The following is a 15,511-nucleotide window of genomic DNA, read 5'->3' as shown; positions in this document are numbered from 1 at the left end:
ATCTGTCCCTTCTTGAGCCTTGCTGAACAGGTTTGCATCCTGTGACTCAGTCATTTATTACCATTGAAATACAAATCTCTTACTTCCCAAGCCCTGCTCACCCTTAAAGTCTCCAAATATACTTTCCATGCCATGCCATGGACAGTGGCTACAACTGTTATTGGATCGTCTTCTTTCTCAGAATAGTACAAATGATGTGGCCAAATTTTCCTCCCGGGAGTTGGGGAAAGTAGAAAGTAAATGGAAAGCAAACCACAGAGACAGCAAATGGGAATTGTCAAGCAGGACTTGAAAAGATAAACTCAAACAACTTTTGCCTTGTTGACCCTAGAGAGCCCCAGTCAGATCCGAGAGCATTAACCATACACTGCACAGTTAGTGGTGGGAAAGCAGAGTTAGATTTCTGGTCTGTGCTACAAGATTGCACTTTACAATTTGGAAAAGAAAAAATAGTCTCCCTTTCACATGGGAAAGACTTCTAAAGCTGAGAGCTATTCTCTCTCAACACAGGGGCTTAACTCTGACACCAAATTGAGTGTGACTCTGTTTCAGTGCCATATGATTGCACAATCAGACTAACAGCAAATGACAACACCGTGGTGTTAAGTAGAAGGAATTGTAAGCTAAAAGCACACAGCCTCATCTTATAGTTCCAATTTCTCTTCTACAAATGTATCCTATTAGACTTTTTTTGATCATAGAGAGATAGTTGATATTTGTCCCATTTTTCTTTATATTTGAAGGAAAAAGTAAGACATAAAACAAGGCACACAATACTTAATGGAAAAAAAGTGGCACTAGACCATGAAAGAATCTTCTACAGTCATCTGCTGTTCACAAGAAGATCTGGAAACAATTTCATTTTTATCCACTCCAACTTTTCTATATTCTTTCTGTTTCTTTGTGTTTTTCTTTTCTACAAAGATCATCATTTTCTCTGGTCAGGGACAGAATGAAAAAGGAAAATAAGTCTGTTGATGCCTAAACAATGGACAAGACTGAAGAGGGCATCTCCCTCTAAGACAATCTATGAGAAAGACTCGCTTCTGCTGAACTGGTCATCACATAGCTGCATACCTTTTATATTATTTCTATGTAAGAGCCAACTGGTATTGCCCCATTTGCTCTTTTACCAGAGCCTCTACGGGAGAGCTGATTGCTAATTTAAAAGGTCACATGGAAACAAAAATGTGTAGGTGTGATCTTCATGACCAGTTACCTAAGGAGCCCTTCACCGCTAGGGATGCATGTGCTGGGATCTCACTTGCAGATCCTATACAAGACAGTCATTTGCATTTCAATGCCATTGAAGTGGATTGAGCTGAGACTCTCACAGCAGATAAGCTCACATCCTTTATTACAGTGGCTCCCATCCTTTCTTATTAGATTATAAGTTTGTCCTTGAGTTGCTCTTACAATCAAAGACAGGATTGGTATATCAGAGAACCCTGTTGATCAAATAAATGAATCCCCATATCAGTGGGCTTCCTTCCATATTTTGTTTTCCTCAAAAAGCACTTTTGAAACTTTCAGCCACAGCCCTGTTAGTTCCAGGAGTCAAGGAGGAAGCCCTGTGATGGACTTCAGTGTGGGGAAGACTCACAGATAGAGCAAAGCAGCTCCTACTGAAAGCAAAAGGAACATTATTCATACTTGCTCTAGGATGATGCTTTCCACACCATTCCTTTCTGCTTTCAGAAGACCATGCTCACAAAAGTTGTCAAAAGGAAATGATTTGAGATAGTCTACATGCAATGAAAATCCTGATAATATAGGAGATAATTGGACAAAACTGTTTGAAAAACATACATGGAATTTGGAAAATGTTCTAGCAGAACAAAAGGTAAAGATGAACTTCTCACAACTAGCAAGAAATAGTTGCACAGGCAGTGTAAGGGGGTAGGTGGGGTCTCAGATGTGATAGTAAAATATGTTCCATCATCCTCCCAATTAAATGCCTGAAAATGGGCCAGAAGAAGCCGTCTTTCATTTAATAGACAGGGGATGTTATCTGAAACCAGCAGGGTGCAGAAGTCTCATGTACCACTGCAGGAGCAGGGGGAGGGTGTATTGACCAGCTCAAAGTTTTTGAATATTTGTTAAGCAAAAGTTACTAAAATAAAAATGCATGTCATCTTTGACTTGGTAATTACAGTGCCAAAAGAAATGGATTTGGCAGATGTGTTACAAAAGAAAGATAAAACAAGTCATTCTCAGCCATAGCAAAAGCACAAACAAAAAAACAAAACCAAAAATGAAGACATGGAAACCATCTAAATGCCCACCAAGTATGGACACATTGAAAGCCGTGAGTGTGGTACAGAATAGAATAGATTTAGAGTAGAATGCTATAGCATCTACTTGGTTAAAAACCAAGACATGTTTGCATGTTCAGATGCAGAAACTCAAACATTCTGCTGTCCGTCACATGTGTTTCTTTGAAAATCAGACAAGGGTACATTAGTGGCCCTTGTCTTTGTTAGAAGCATTCACTGAAGTTGGGCATTTCAGGAGAGTTTTTTTTTCTATTTTGTACCTTTCTGCATTGTTTGAATTTTCTAAATATGCTCACGTGCTTCTATCATAAAAATTTTAAATGTCAACAGAGGTTATCTGCGTAGTGAGAGCATTGTAATAAATATTATAAAAGGTAGAGACAGCTGTGTGTGGAGAAAACAAACTAGAACACCCTGGTTAAGAGATGCTCCAAGTTCTCAAAATCCTGCCACATCCTTGACATGAGAGATTTGAAACATAAATTGTCTCCTGTGAGAAATAGCTAGCTTCAGGCTACCCACCTAAAGAGTTATCTGAGAATTGAAATCACAAAGATGCTTCCTAGTAAGAAACTAACAAAATAAGACATTGTGGGAACCCAACAACAAGCCTGTGATGAATATATGTCGCTGCTTCTAGAGACTTCCCTAACATTCATGTGAAGCGTAAGAAAGCCATCATTTTTCATGACAACACAATATCTATGTTTTGATGCACACACCCTTCTGATGGGGTAAGCATAGCTATCTCAGAACTGGGAAGTAGAAGCCCTACCCAGGGAGAATCTTCTAGAGTTTCTGGAGTGACAGGCAAACTCAGCAAGCAGCTGAGACGGAGCCACCAACAGAACTAAGTACCTCTGTGCTCAGTTATGTGAAGTTGAAATGCGAAGTGAGGGAAACTTAGGACCTGCATACAAAAGTGGGGAGAGATAGCAGGGCCAAGACAAACAAAGGAGTCTGCTCCTCTCAGGGATCCGCTCTCCAACCTCTACTGTGGTAACTTTTTCTCACCTAGAATTTTTATTAGAAGCAAACTACAGGTGTCCATATTTTTCTATGCCTCTCATTCTCCTCTCAGTATTTTTTAATACACAAAAGCTCATCTAGAGATGAAAAGATAACTTACTTGGAAATAGTCTTGTCATACAAACATGAGAACTTGAATTCAGATCACCAGCACCAGTGCAGAACCTTCTGTGTGCAGAAGGAAATACGTTATAATCCCAACACAGGAAAAGGAGAGAGAGTAGGGTCCCTGAGGCTTGCTAGCAAGCCAACCTAGATAATCAGTAAGTTTCAAGTTCAGTGAAAGGCCCTGTCTCAAAAAATAAGGTGGAGCTTGAAGGAGGCAGTTCTAATGTTAAAGTACTGTTCCCCAATTGATTCTTGATTTGTCAATAAAGAAGGTCGGAGGCCGGTTGCTGCGCGGAAGATACAGGCGGGACTTCCGGGTTCCAGGAGGAAACGGCTGACACAAGAAAAGAGAGAGGTCTTTCTGGGCTTTGGAAAAGGAAGAAGGCAGGAACCATAAGAGGTCTCGGGCGAGCTAGGACCAGTGGCCACCGCTACAGGTGGGTGGCCAAGGATGATTGGCAGGGGCTAGGTGGGACAAGCCACTGAAGTTTAGGGCAATCCCAGAGCAAAGGCAGGTTAAACAAAAGAGATGCGGGGAGGGGATAGTAGCACAGCTGAGCTCAGGCAAAGGTGGTAGCACTTAAAACTACAAGCAACAGGAGCATAATTGAGGAAGACATCTAATGTCAACCCCTGGCCGGTACGCATCCCCACACATATGTATCCCTATGTAATCAGACCCATATTCACAAAAGCCTAAACAGCACACATATGTACACTTACCCAGCAGTACAGAGGTAAACTTTGTTAAACATGAAATGAATATGTGCGATAACATTATGTATCTACTGTAACTCAGCTCAGGGCAGTTGTTTTACACAGCTCCACATGGGTGCGGGTAACATCTCCCATCACGAAGGAGGACAGTGGACTTGAAAAGGCTGACTCGGGGCTGGGGATTTAGCTCAGTGGTAGAGCGCTTACCTAGGAAGCGCAAGGCCCTGGGTTCGGTCCCCAGCTCCGAAAAAAGAACCAAAAAAAAGAAAAAAAGAAAAGGCTGACCCGTGTCCACAATGACAATGCGGGTAGGAAGGAGGTCAGGGCCTAGTTAAATCTGTGGATGCTATACAGTGTTTTCAACGTTAAACTGTATTTGACTTCACGTGTATCAAACATGAGCAGGGTACACAATAACTCGACTGCATCGTACTCTGCACATATACCATTCTCTAGGAATGACAACATTCTGTGTCTGGGCTTTTCAGGCTGTAGCCATGGACCAGGTATAGCCACCAAGCACTTAACTCGTGGCTGGTAATTAAAGAGCTGAAGAGTTTCCGCTGAATGTCATCTTAGTTCATTGCAATATTAGTAGACACATGGGCTACCATATTAGATGATGCAGTTCTAGCTCTATAGCTAAAAATTCACAAACCATCAAGAACAGGGAAAGGAGTGACAAACCTTCGGATCTTATCTTATCTAGCCCTCTTATTTTATACCGATGAACACACCGAGAGCCACAGACACAACCCAATTCATGAGACAGGCCAGACCCGCACCCAACCTTTCAATCCACACCTCAGTGTGCTGTGGAATGTCAAGCCACAAGCTCAAATGACTTCACAGGCTTGACCCAAGGTTTTTAATATTTCATCTCTGCTTACTGGACTTCTAAGAAGTCATGGGCAGGTGGAGAGCCATGTCTGAGGCAGGACTCCCTGAATGGGTAAGCGATAATCTAAGGTAAAGTTCCACCTGGCAGAGAAGCAGTCTGAGCTGAGGATTATCCTGCCACATAATTCCATGGGCTGTTGTTAAGGAAAGAAGTGTGACTGAATGCCTTGGTTCTGTATCAAAAATGTCTCCCCCCCCCCCAAGTCTAATATTCCCTGCACCGCGCCCTCCTTCCCACCCTCTGCCCACAAACGGGTCAGGTCCTGCACACTTCTTCACAGAGCAGCTCTTCTATTTAATTAGGTTAATAGGTTACTGATAGGTTAATTGGGTTAAATCCTGGGCAGAGAGAGTGTTCTAATTGCTGCTGCTGTCCCATTACCCCGGGCTGAGTTGAACCTGAACACACCAGTCTGTATTCTGCCCCTCAAAGACCAGTTTACCCTGGGAACACCAGATTAGCACAGGGCAGCTTCATGCCCTGGAATGCTCTGGCAAAGGCATTTTTAAAAAGAGTACTTTTCTCCCTTCTAAATGATTTCTTCCAGGTTTCCTGTGAAACAAGTCATTTCATTTTTTTTTCCCTTTTCTTGACAAATGAAAGGGGGGGAAATGCCTTTTCAAATCCAGGGCACTTGAAAGTTTCATTTTCCTGTTTTAATTTGCTTCAGCGTTTCAAGGGAATAATAATAGTTTTTTAATGCCAAAGGTGGCTTTCATCACTCAAAACCCTCTAATTTCCTCCCATATTGCAAGTAATGTGTTAATAGCTCCAAAATGAAATATTACCTAAAACACAACTTGGTAATTTTCCTCACAGTTCAAAGTTATTTGAAAAAGAAGCATCACCTTTCGCAAATATTTACTTTGCAACAAGAGAAGACACTGCCACGAATAATCTTCTATTCTCTCCTCTTGTGTGTTCTTTGAGTCTTCTGTTCAGAAAAAAGAGAAATACATGGAGAAAAGGGGGGCGGAGGTGAAACTGCCCTTCCCTCTCCTGACCCAGCACCAGGGGTCAACTAAAGCCCCAAACTTACCTTTAAAATCCCAAACCACCCTGTACACATATAATGAATACAGAGAGAAAGGGACAGAGAGAGAGAGAGAGAGAGAGAGAGAGAGAGAGAGAGAGAGAGAGAGAAGGCTGTGCACTCAACGGCCTCCTTATAGGACACACACCAAAGAAAAGATGTGCATAGAGGCCATAGAGAATTTAAAAGATTTATTTATGATGTATTACTGTAATTTTTAATTTAGACATGCAAATTTTTTAATTTGCACCGACTGCTCTGCCTTAATGGTTTTGATTAATACTTGGAGGTAGTGTTTGTGAAAGAGATTTATACCGTGATTCATCTGCAAAATAATCAAATCATTACCAGCTAATGACAAAGCTGTGAAAAATGATATAGATATTGTGTAACTTCCAGCTACGGCCGAGCATGTGGAGGTACCCGATCCTTCCAGCAAATGTGGGCTAGTGTTAATAACTGCTGGGAAGTTCGCTCTAGGTCCACTCTAATTTGGCAACAAAAAACATTGATCTTAATAAAGCTGTCTGATAAAAGGAGCAGTGATTAACATCATGAGCCCTTGCTCTGCTACTGATGCCAAGGTCCCCCCCCCCCCACTTTTTTTTCCAGGAATGAAATTCCGCTGTACTTCCTGCTTATCGCTCCACCTCACCTCAGCTTTTTTGTGGCTCTCCAGATAAGGTTGCAGACAGCCTGGGGAGAGGGTGGGACAGCAGTGCACTGAGGGAGCAGCCTGGAGGCTACAGGTGGCAATTATAGGGGAGAAAGAGTCAGCTTGAAGCCCTCCCTCCCAGAGGCTCCTGCTATGCAGGCTTTATTACCCAAGGTGGAGGAGGCAACTCCTGGGAAGGTCCTGCTCTCAAATGACTCCAGGGCACAGAAGGAGGAGGCAAGATAAAGGGATGGTCCCAGGTTTCTTTATAGCGCTACTCATGGCCAGAGGAGTTCTCCCTCTTCCTTAGCACAGGGACAGGTTCCGATTTTGACTTTCTGACCACCTCCCACTCTCTAGCCATACAAACTAATAAAATTGCCTTTGAGGGCTTGGTTTGGGGGAAAAGAAAAGGACAGAGTCTCACTCTCACTTTGTAGCCCAGGCTGGCCTGCGGCTTTAGGACTGGAAAGTCTCCTGCCTCCACCTCCCAGCAGCGAAGATTGCAGGCAAGCCACCATCACACCTAACTTTTTAAAAGGAACATGCCTTGTGATCTTTGAAAATTCGATTGTTAGCACTGTATTTATCATGTGGGCCTCGGGGTTTGGGAATATGTACACAGGGTGGAATGTCTTCTGGAGTTAAATGTCCTGAGGCCCTTGTACCTGCAGTCGGGGCACCCTGCCTTCTTCGTTGAGAATCCTCAGAGCAAACATAGAAAATATGTTATTGCTGGGGTCATCTTTCTTTTTCTTCATCAAACTAGCTCTCTCTGTGTGTACAAAAGAAAACTGGTCCAGATGAACATTGGACATGGGACTTATTTCTAACCTAGTCTAGCATCAATATCTGCCTTATGTTACTATGGAAAACTGAAAATTCTCCATCTGAGGAGTCAGAAGAGATAGTAGGTGAAGAGAGTTGAGGTGAAGTGGAAAGAGAGCTTTAAAAGAAGAACCTCTACACTCACAATAACAGTCTCTGAAGTAGTAATATTTTAATGCATCATAAAGAGAACCAGCTCCACTTTTATTCCACTCCTCACAAAGGAAAAGCCAGGGAGTTGATAATCATTAATATTTCACCGAGGACCCATCCATATTTTCTGTGATGGTGACACAGACATTCTACTTCATCAGGAAGCCATTTTACAAAATTAGAAGAAGCCAGCACCATTCTGCAAAGCCCCAGTCAGAACTACTTATCATTATTATTTATTACTTACTGGGTGCCAACTGGGTCTCTCTTGCAGAGAGGGACTTAGAGAGGCACCATGTAACAGCAGACAGTTCCTGTTCGCTGGGCTCCCCATCCAGCTCCAATGATGGCTCTTGTGTCTTTAATTACTGGTAACTACCACAAAAGGAAGATCAGAACTTTCTATCACTGTTCTAGACATGAAGATAAACGAGGAGGGAAGCAATAAGTGTAATTAATTTTAGCCAGAGCTGGAAGAGGAATATTTCAGCTGTGGTAGCACACATAGCATCCGTCAGGTCTGGCTTGCGAGCAGAGGAGGTACCACTCTCTAACTCAGAGACAGGATGACAGCTGCCACTGCAAAAGGGCCCAGGGAAAGCAAACAAAAGAAGCATAGAATTTGTAGATCGTCTCAGTTCAACATGTCAAAAACCAATTGAGTGGCTTCCCCCATGCTTGTGCAAGGAAAGCTGCAGGAGTTCAGCCAGTAAGTTTAAAGCCAACCTAAAACCCAAGACGTTTGGAATAAACCTGATCACAAGCCTTTGGGCAGCTAAGCACCTCATACAACTCAAGAGAAAGATACATTGTGAATAAGGAGACTAGGAGAGATGGAGGATGGGAAACACACCATCAGAGGTAAAGGTGCAGGAAGTTATCAGGACTTACTGAAACAAACCCCCTAATGCCGAGACAAACAAGGCTGCTAAATTCTCAAGAAGCAGACTGTGTCTCCACCCCCTAACTTCTACGAGATCCTAATGACTATTCTACAGAGAAAATTAAACCCAAAATGGAGGCATCATGTGATGTCAGGAGAGGGACATATGTTTTCATCTGTCAATAACATGTGAAAACAAGATGAATTTGTCTCTGCCTTCCAAGTTTAGGGGAGGGAGAGAGACAGACAGAGAGAGAGAGAGAGAGAGAGAGAGAGAGAGAGAGAGAGAGAGAGAGAGAGAACACACAGGTGTCTATTTAAAAATTTTAAATAACTACATGTGGCTATTGTGTGGTTCCAAGGAGGGTGCCCATCTTACTGAAGCTTAATACATCATAAGTGAAGGAAGGAGCTCTCACTGCACTTACTGGGTCTCTCTGTCCCATATTCCCTTGAAGCTAGAAGTGGCTACATGGCTGAGGGCTACTGGGCTAAGTTATCGCCTTCGTCCCACATCTTCCTTTTTATTTGTCCCTGTAAATGTAAATGTCAACTTTATTTCCTCAGATGAAGGGATGAATTGAGAACTAGACCCAAGTTTTACGAATACATGGCTTGTGCTGAGCCCAGAGCATTTCCATCTAACTATCCCTAGGCCTGGGCTTGGAAGCTTCTAGGCTTCTACAAGCCCAAACCTTGAAGGCTTCAGCTTCTAGCCTCTGTCTGCTAACCTAGGCCTCAAATGTTTCAGATTCTGAGACTTACTACTGAATAAATTAAACCTTTCTAGCTCTTTCTAAACTCTGATTGGCTGGCTCAACTTAGCTGTTCTGTCTCAAACTTCTTTCCAAGCTGACTGATCCAAACTGGCTTCTCTAAGCTTCTTACTGATTTGCTCTGCTTGGAAGGACTGCCTCTGAAGTCCATGAACTAAACTGTTCCGCTTTGAACTGTGCTCAACTGCATTCAACTGAACTCTACTAAACTGAACTCCTCCGAATTCAACTGAAACAACCTGAAGTGAACTGAACTGAACCAAACTGAACTGAACTGAACTGAACTGACTCTCTCTCCCTAACTGTTCTTAAATAGCTTCTCTTTCATGTCTGTTCTCATGAGAATTGGGTGTATTCTACTGCTTACTTGTTTCTGATTTGTCGCTTTGTCAGCTCTTCAATTAGACGTCATTGTTTGGGATTAAAGGTGTGTACTGAAGGCATGTCCGAATTCCATCCAGAGGGATTAAAGGCATGTGGGCTGTCTGCATTCCAGCTGGATCCTATCTTTAGATATGATCCCTTGCCAGAAAAGCCATGTTACTGGATACAATTTCTCTGCAGCTCCCACTTTTCTTCAGTCTAGGTGTATTTCTGGCAACATATGGATGGAGTACTTTGAGTATAAGGCAGGGAAGATAGGAAGTTGGAGAGGAACTAAGACTTTAAAAACCCACTGGTCTGATTGCTGTGGCTAGAACTTCAAGAACTATATTGGATAAGTAGGGAGAGAATGGGCAGCCTTGTCTAGTCCCTGATTTTAGTGGGATTGCTTCAAGTTTCTCTCCATTTAGTTTAATGTTAGCAACTGGTTTGCTGTATATGGCTTTTACTATGTTTAGGTATGGGCCTTGAATTCCTATTCTTTCCAGGACTTTTATCATGAAGGGGTGTTGAATTTTGTCAAATGCTTTCTCAGCATCTAATGAAATGATCATGTGGTTTTGTTCTTTCAGTTTGTTTATATAATGGATCACGTTGATGGTTTTCCATATATTAAACCATCCCTGCATGCCTGGGATGAAGCCTACTTGATCATGGTGGATGATTGTTTTGATGTGCTCTTGGATTCTGTTTGCCAGAATTTTATTGAGTATTTTTGCGTCGATATTCATAAGGGAAATTGGTCTGAAGTTCTCTTTCTTTGTTGGGTCTTTGTGTGGTTTAGGTATAAGAGTAGTTGTGGCTTCGTAGAAGGTATTCGGTAGTGATCCATCTGATTCAATTTTGTGGAATAGTTTGGATAGTATTGGCATGAGGGTCAAGGGGATACAGATTGGAAAAGAAGAAGTCAAAATATCACTATTTGCAGATGATATGATAGTATATTTAAGTGATCCCAAAAGTTCCACCAGAGAACTACTAAAGCTGATAAACAACTTCAGCAAAGTGGCTGGGTATAAAATTAACTCAAATAAATCACTAGCCTTCCTCTACACAAAAGAGAAACAAGCCGAGAAAGAAATTAGGGAAACGACACCCTTCATAATAGACCCAAATAATATAAAGTAGCTCGGTGTGACTTTAACCAAGCAAGTAAAAGATCTGTACAATAAGAACTTCAAGACTCTGAAGAAAGAAATTGAAGAAGACCTCAGAAGATGGAAAGATCTCCCATGGTCATGGATTGGCAGGATTAGGCCATTTCACCAAAAGTGATCTACAGATTCAATGCAATCCCCATCAAAATACCAATCCAATTCTTCAAAGAGTTAGACAGAACAATTTGCAAATTCATCTGGAATAACAAAAAACCCAGGATAGCTAAAACTATCCTCAACAATAAAAGGACTTCAGGGGGAATCACTATCCCTGAACTCAAGCAGTATTACAGAGCAATAGTGATAAAAACTGCATGGTATTGGTACAGAGACAGACAGATAGACCAATGGAACAGAATTGAAGACCCAGAAATGAACCCACACACCTATGGGCACTTGATTTTTGACAAAGGAGCCAAAACCATCCAATGGAAAAAAGATAGCATTTTCAGCAAATGGTGCTGGTTCAACTGGAGGTCAACATGTAGAAGAATGCAGATCGATCCATGCTTATCACCCTGTACAAAGCTTAAGTCCAAGTGGATCAAGGACCTCCACATCAAACCAGATACACTCAAACTAATAGAAGAAAAACTAGGGAAGCATCTGGAACACATGGGCACTGGAAAAAATTTCCTGAACAAAACACCAATGGCTTATGCTCTAAGATCAAGAATCGACAAATGGGATCTCATAAAACTGCAAAGCTTGTGTAAGGCAAAGGACACTGTGGTTAGGACAAAATGGCAACCAACAGATTGGGAAAAGATCTTTACCAATCCTACAACAGATAGAGTCCTTATATTCAAAATATACAAAGAACTCAAGAAGTTAGACCGCAGGGAGACAAATAACCCTATTAAAAATGGGGTTCAGGGGTTCTGGACTTAGCTCAGTGGTAGAGCACTTGCCTAGCAAGCAGAAGGCCCTGGGTTCAGGCCCCAGCTCCGAAAAAAAAAAGAATTAAAAAAAATGGGGTTCAGAGCTAAACAAAGAATTCACAGCTGAGGAATGCTGAATGGCTGAGAAACACCTAAAGAAATGTTCAACATCTTTAGTCATAAGGGAAATGCAAATCAAAACAACCCTGAGATTTCACCTCATACCAGTCAGAATGGCTAAGATAAAAAACTCAGGTGACAGCAAATGCTGGCGAGGATGTGGAGAAAGAGGAACACTCCTCCATTGTTGGTGGGATTGCAGACTGGTACAACCATTCTGGAAATCAGTCTGGAGGTTCCTCAGAAAATTGGACATTGAACTGCCTGAGGATCCAGCTATACCTCTCTTGGGCATATACCCAAAAGATGCTTCAACATATAAAAGAGACACGTGCTCTACTATGTTCATCGCAGCCTTATTTATAATAGCCAGAAACTGGAAAGAACCCAGATGCCCTTCAACAGAGGAATGGATACAGAAAATGTGGTACATCTACACAATGGAATATTACTCCGCTATCAAAAACGAGTTTATGAAATTCGTAGGCAAATGGTTGGAACTGGAAAATATCATCCTGAGTGAGCTAACCCAATCACAGAAAGACATACATGGTATGCACTCATTGATAAGTGGCTATTAGCCCAAATGCTTGAATTACCCTAGATCCCTAGAACAAACGAAACTCAAGACGGATGATCAAAATGTGAATGCTTCACTCCTTCTTTAAATGAGGAAAAAGAATACCCTTGGCAGGGAAGGGAGAGGCAAAGATTAAAACAGACACAGAAGGAACACCCATTCAGAGCCTGCCCCACATGTGGCCCATACATATACAGCCACCCAATTAGACAAGATGGATGAAGCAAAGAAGTGCAGACCGACAGGAGCCGGATGTAGATTGCTCCTGAGAGACACAGCCAGAATACAGCAAATACAGAGGCGAATGCCAGCAGCAAACCACTGAACTGAGAACAGGACCCCCGTTGAAGGAATCAGAGAAAGAACTGGAAGAGCTTGAAGGGGCTCGAGACCCCTTATGAACAACAATGCCAAGCAACCAGAGCTTCCAGGGACTAAGCCACTACCCAAAGACTATACATGGACTGACCCTGGACTCTGACCTCATAGGTAGCATTGAATATCCTAGTAAGAGCACCAGTGGAAGGGGAAGCCCTGGGTCCTGCTAAGACTGAACCCCCAGTGAACTAGACTGGTGGGGGGAGGGTGGCAATGGGGGGAGGGTTGGGAGGGGAACACCCATAAGGAAGGGGAGGGGGAGGGATTAGGGGGATGTTTGCCCGGAAACTGGGAAAGGGAATAACACTCAAAATGAAATAAGAAATACTCAAGTTAAAAAAAAAAAAACCCACTGGTCCACTGCGGTAGTCCTGAACTGCTAACATTGGCTTAAGTGTTGGGTGATAAAGCCCATTATTTCAGTGTAGCGTGTAGTTTTTACTACCCCACTTTAATGTCCCTGGGCTGTCTGTACTATCAGCCATCTGCACAGATTTTCTTGGATCTGTGGATGAGAGACACATTAGCTCTTTTGAACCTGTCTTTCTAGCTCAGGGGTTGGGCTCTTCTAAGCCTCCTGTGGCCAACGGGCTCTTCCCTTTACTCCTATCTCAACACCTCTCAATCTTCCCTTAGCTTAGTTGCCCTGTTACCTTCTGTGGAGCCCATTGGTCTTGCTGTCCAAGATGATTTCTTGTTGCCCTTCTGTGGCCTCTTTCCCTTTCCACCAACATTTTGGAAGATCTTCTCTCCAGTTCTAAGTCTGTTCTGTCTCTCTTCCAAGTATATCAATTCTCTTCCTTCTGACCTCCCTCTCTCCTTGCCTGTGGGAACCTGGAAGTCCTGCCCCCCCCTTTTTTTTGCCCAACCATTGGTCTCTGGCATCTTTATTGATTGATCAAGAACCAATTAGAAATAAGGAACTTCAGCATCAGTACTCATCGATTCCCAATTAAATCAAAGCATCAAAACCACTTCTCTACATTTCAGTCTTTGCCTATTTTCCTATTTATGAATTACAGCCCAAATTTATATAACTATAATCCAAAACAGAGATTAACCCCACAAACCTTGGCCTATGAAGATGGTATGTGGTTAGTGCACAATGACTGTCCTTATCCACTTCACAAACTCCTCCTCAGAGCTCTTCTTAGTGCCAGCATGGACATACTGTGAAACTGTGGGCCTGTATAGAATTGCCTGTCCTGTGGTCAGGATCCCTGCCTTGTGCTTGTTTTCCCCACGAGTTCATATTCTTTGTTCCTCCTTCTTTGTAACTTTCTCTCTCATTAGAAGCCCTTGTTGATCACAGCTGACAGTCTTCCCCAAATCTGGGGCCTGGAGAGAGAGTAAGGAAGGCTCTGCATCAGGCTGAGGGCATCCATTGATTGGGACAAATGGGTAAGAAGGTGTTTGGATATTGTATTTTGGTAGAAAGGAAATGAGTTCCCTCTACTCCCATTAAAAAGATTTCCAGGAGGTAATTTTCTAGAATGTGCCAGAAATAAAGCTTCCCTACTCTCAAATCTGTTTCTGTAGTGACTCATGTTTGCTTTTCAGGATAGGGTTGGCTTCAAACCTATGATGCTTCTGCCTTAACCTCTTGGGTATTTAGGATTGCAAATATGCACCTCCACTCCTGCCTCTTGACAACACAAGGATGAATGCTTAGTAAATGCTAAGCTTCTGCTTCCCTTGATCCCTAAATAATCCCAGCAGATCATCTAGAATAACTCATGGACTAGGGTCACCTGGCAAAGTTTTTTTTTTATTCCCATATTGAATTTATTGACAGTCCTTCAACAAGTCTGTGGTCTATTTTTCCGCTAGGCATATGCTAATCCACCTTCTGTTCTCATGTTACAGATGAGGAAAGCATGGTTCAGAGAGCAGAATAGAGTGTCTGCAAAAAGTACCAGCCTTGGGATCCAGAATTCTGGCTGCATCTCCAGGGCTTTTTCTGCAGAGTAAGAATTACACTATAATTTCCACTGTGACTCTATCAAGTGCCAGTCACTGAAGGCAAGGTCAACTTCCCTCCAAAAAGGAGTTTTGTTGGAGGGTCATAGGAAGGAAAAAACCCTGGGAAGAAGTCCTCAATGATGGGAAATGTCTGGAAGTCCAGTGGCATCTGTACCTTGTGAGTCTCCCAGGATGTCCTTAGTCTAATGGGATCCCTGAGCTCACAGGGAAGCACCAAGGATTAATTCTTCCCTGACAATGTCTTATGATCTATCAACAATGAAAACAACTCTTGATGTGTCTCCTGGTAACATTTGTTCCTCCTCTTTCAGCCACAACTCTGGAAAACTAGATAGTGCATAACAGGTGATATGGAGTGAAAAGTGACAACAGCTCTGTGAAGCAAGCTGGAAGTAGAAGAGGGTGAGGCAGACAGAGTAGGGTGGCAGCTCTGAGACCATGAATGAGATCCACTAGGGAAATTCACCAGCAGCTATCCTTTCCACAGACACCCAGAAATGAAACAGGGCTGACGCAAGTCCCACCTCACCAAAGAAGAGTGCAGAGTGCTTTCCTGGGACTGAGTCACACCTTTTGCTTTGTCCCTATGTCTGACCCTTGGTAGGTTGTAAACCATGAAAATTAAACTGAAAGATAGGTCAGTTAGCACCCAGCCACTTGGCTATTTGG

The 15,511-nt window shown here is 42.7% G+C and overlaps 1 long non-coding RNA gene across 1 annotated transcript; it reads left to right on the top strand.

Annotated features, from left to right (window-relative positions):
• Positions 1-3,643: 3,643 nt before the first annotated feature.
• LOC134480318 (uncharacterized) lies at positions 3,644-15,115 on the top strand. The gene is made up of 2 exons (XR_010054682.1): positions 3,644-3,850; positions 14,726-15,115. It is a non-coding gene; the product is annotated as an uncharacterized LOC134480318 (long non-coding RNA).
• The last annotated feature ends 396 nt before the right edge of the window (positions 15,116-15,511 follow it).

The sequence above is a fragment of the Rattus norvegicus genome, chromosome 9, assembly GCF_036323735.1.
Source record: "Rattus norvegicus strain BN/NHsdMcwi chromosome 9, GRCr8, whole genome shotgun sequence".
In the NCBI taxonomy this organism is placed as follows: domain Eukaryota; kingdom Metazoa; phylum Chordata; class Mammalia; order Rodentia; family Muridae; genus Rattus; species Rattus norvegicus.
Note: the sequence above shows the minus strand (reverse complement) of the source record. Positions and strands in the feature narration are given on the sequence as shown.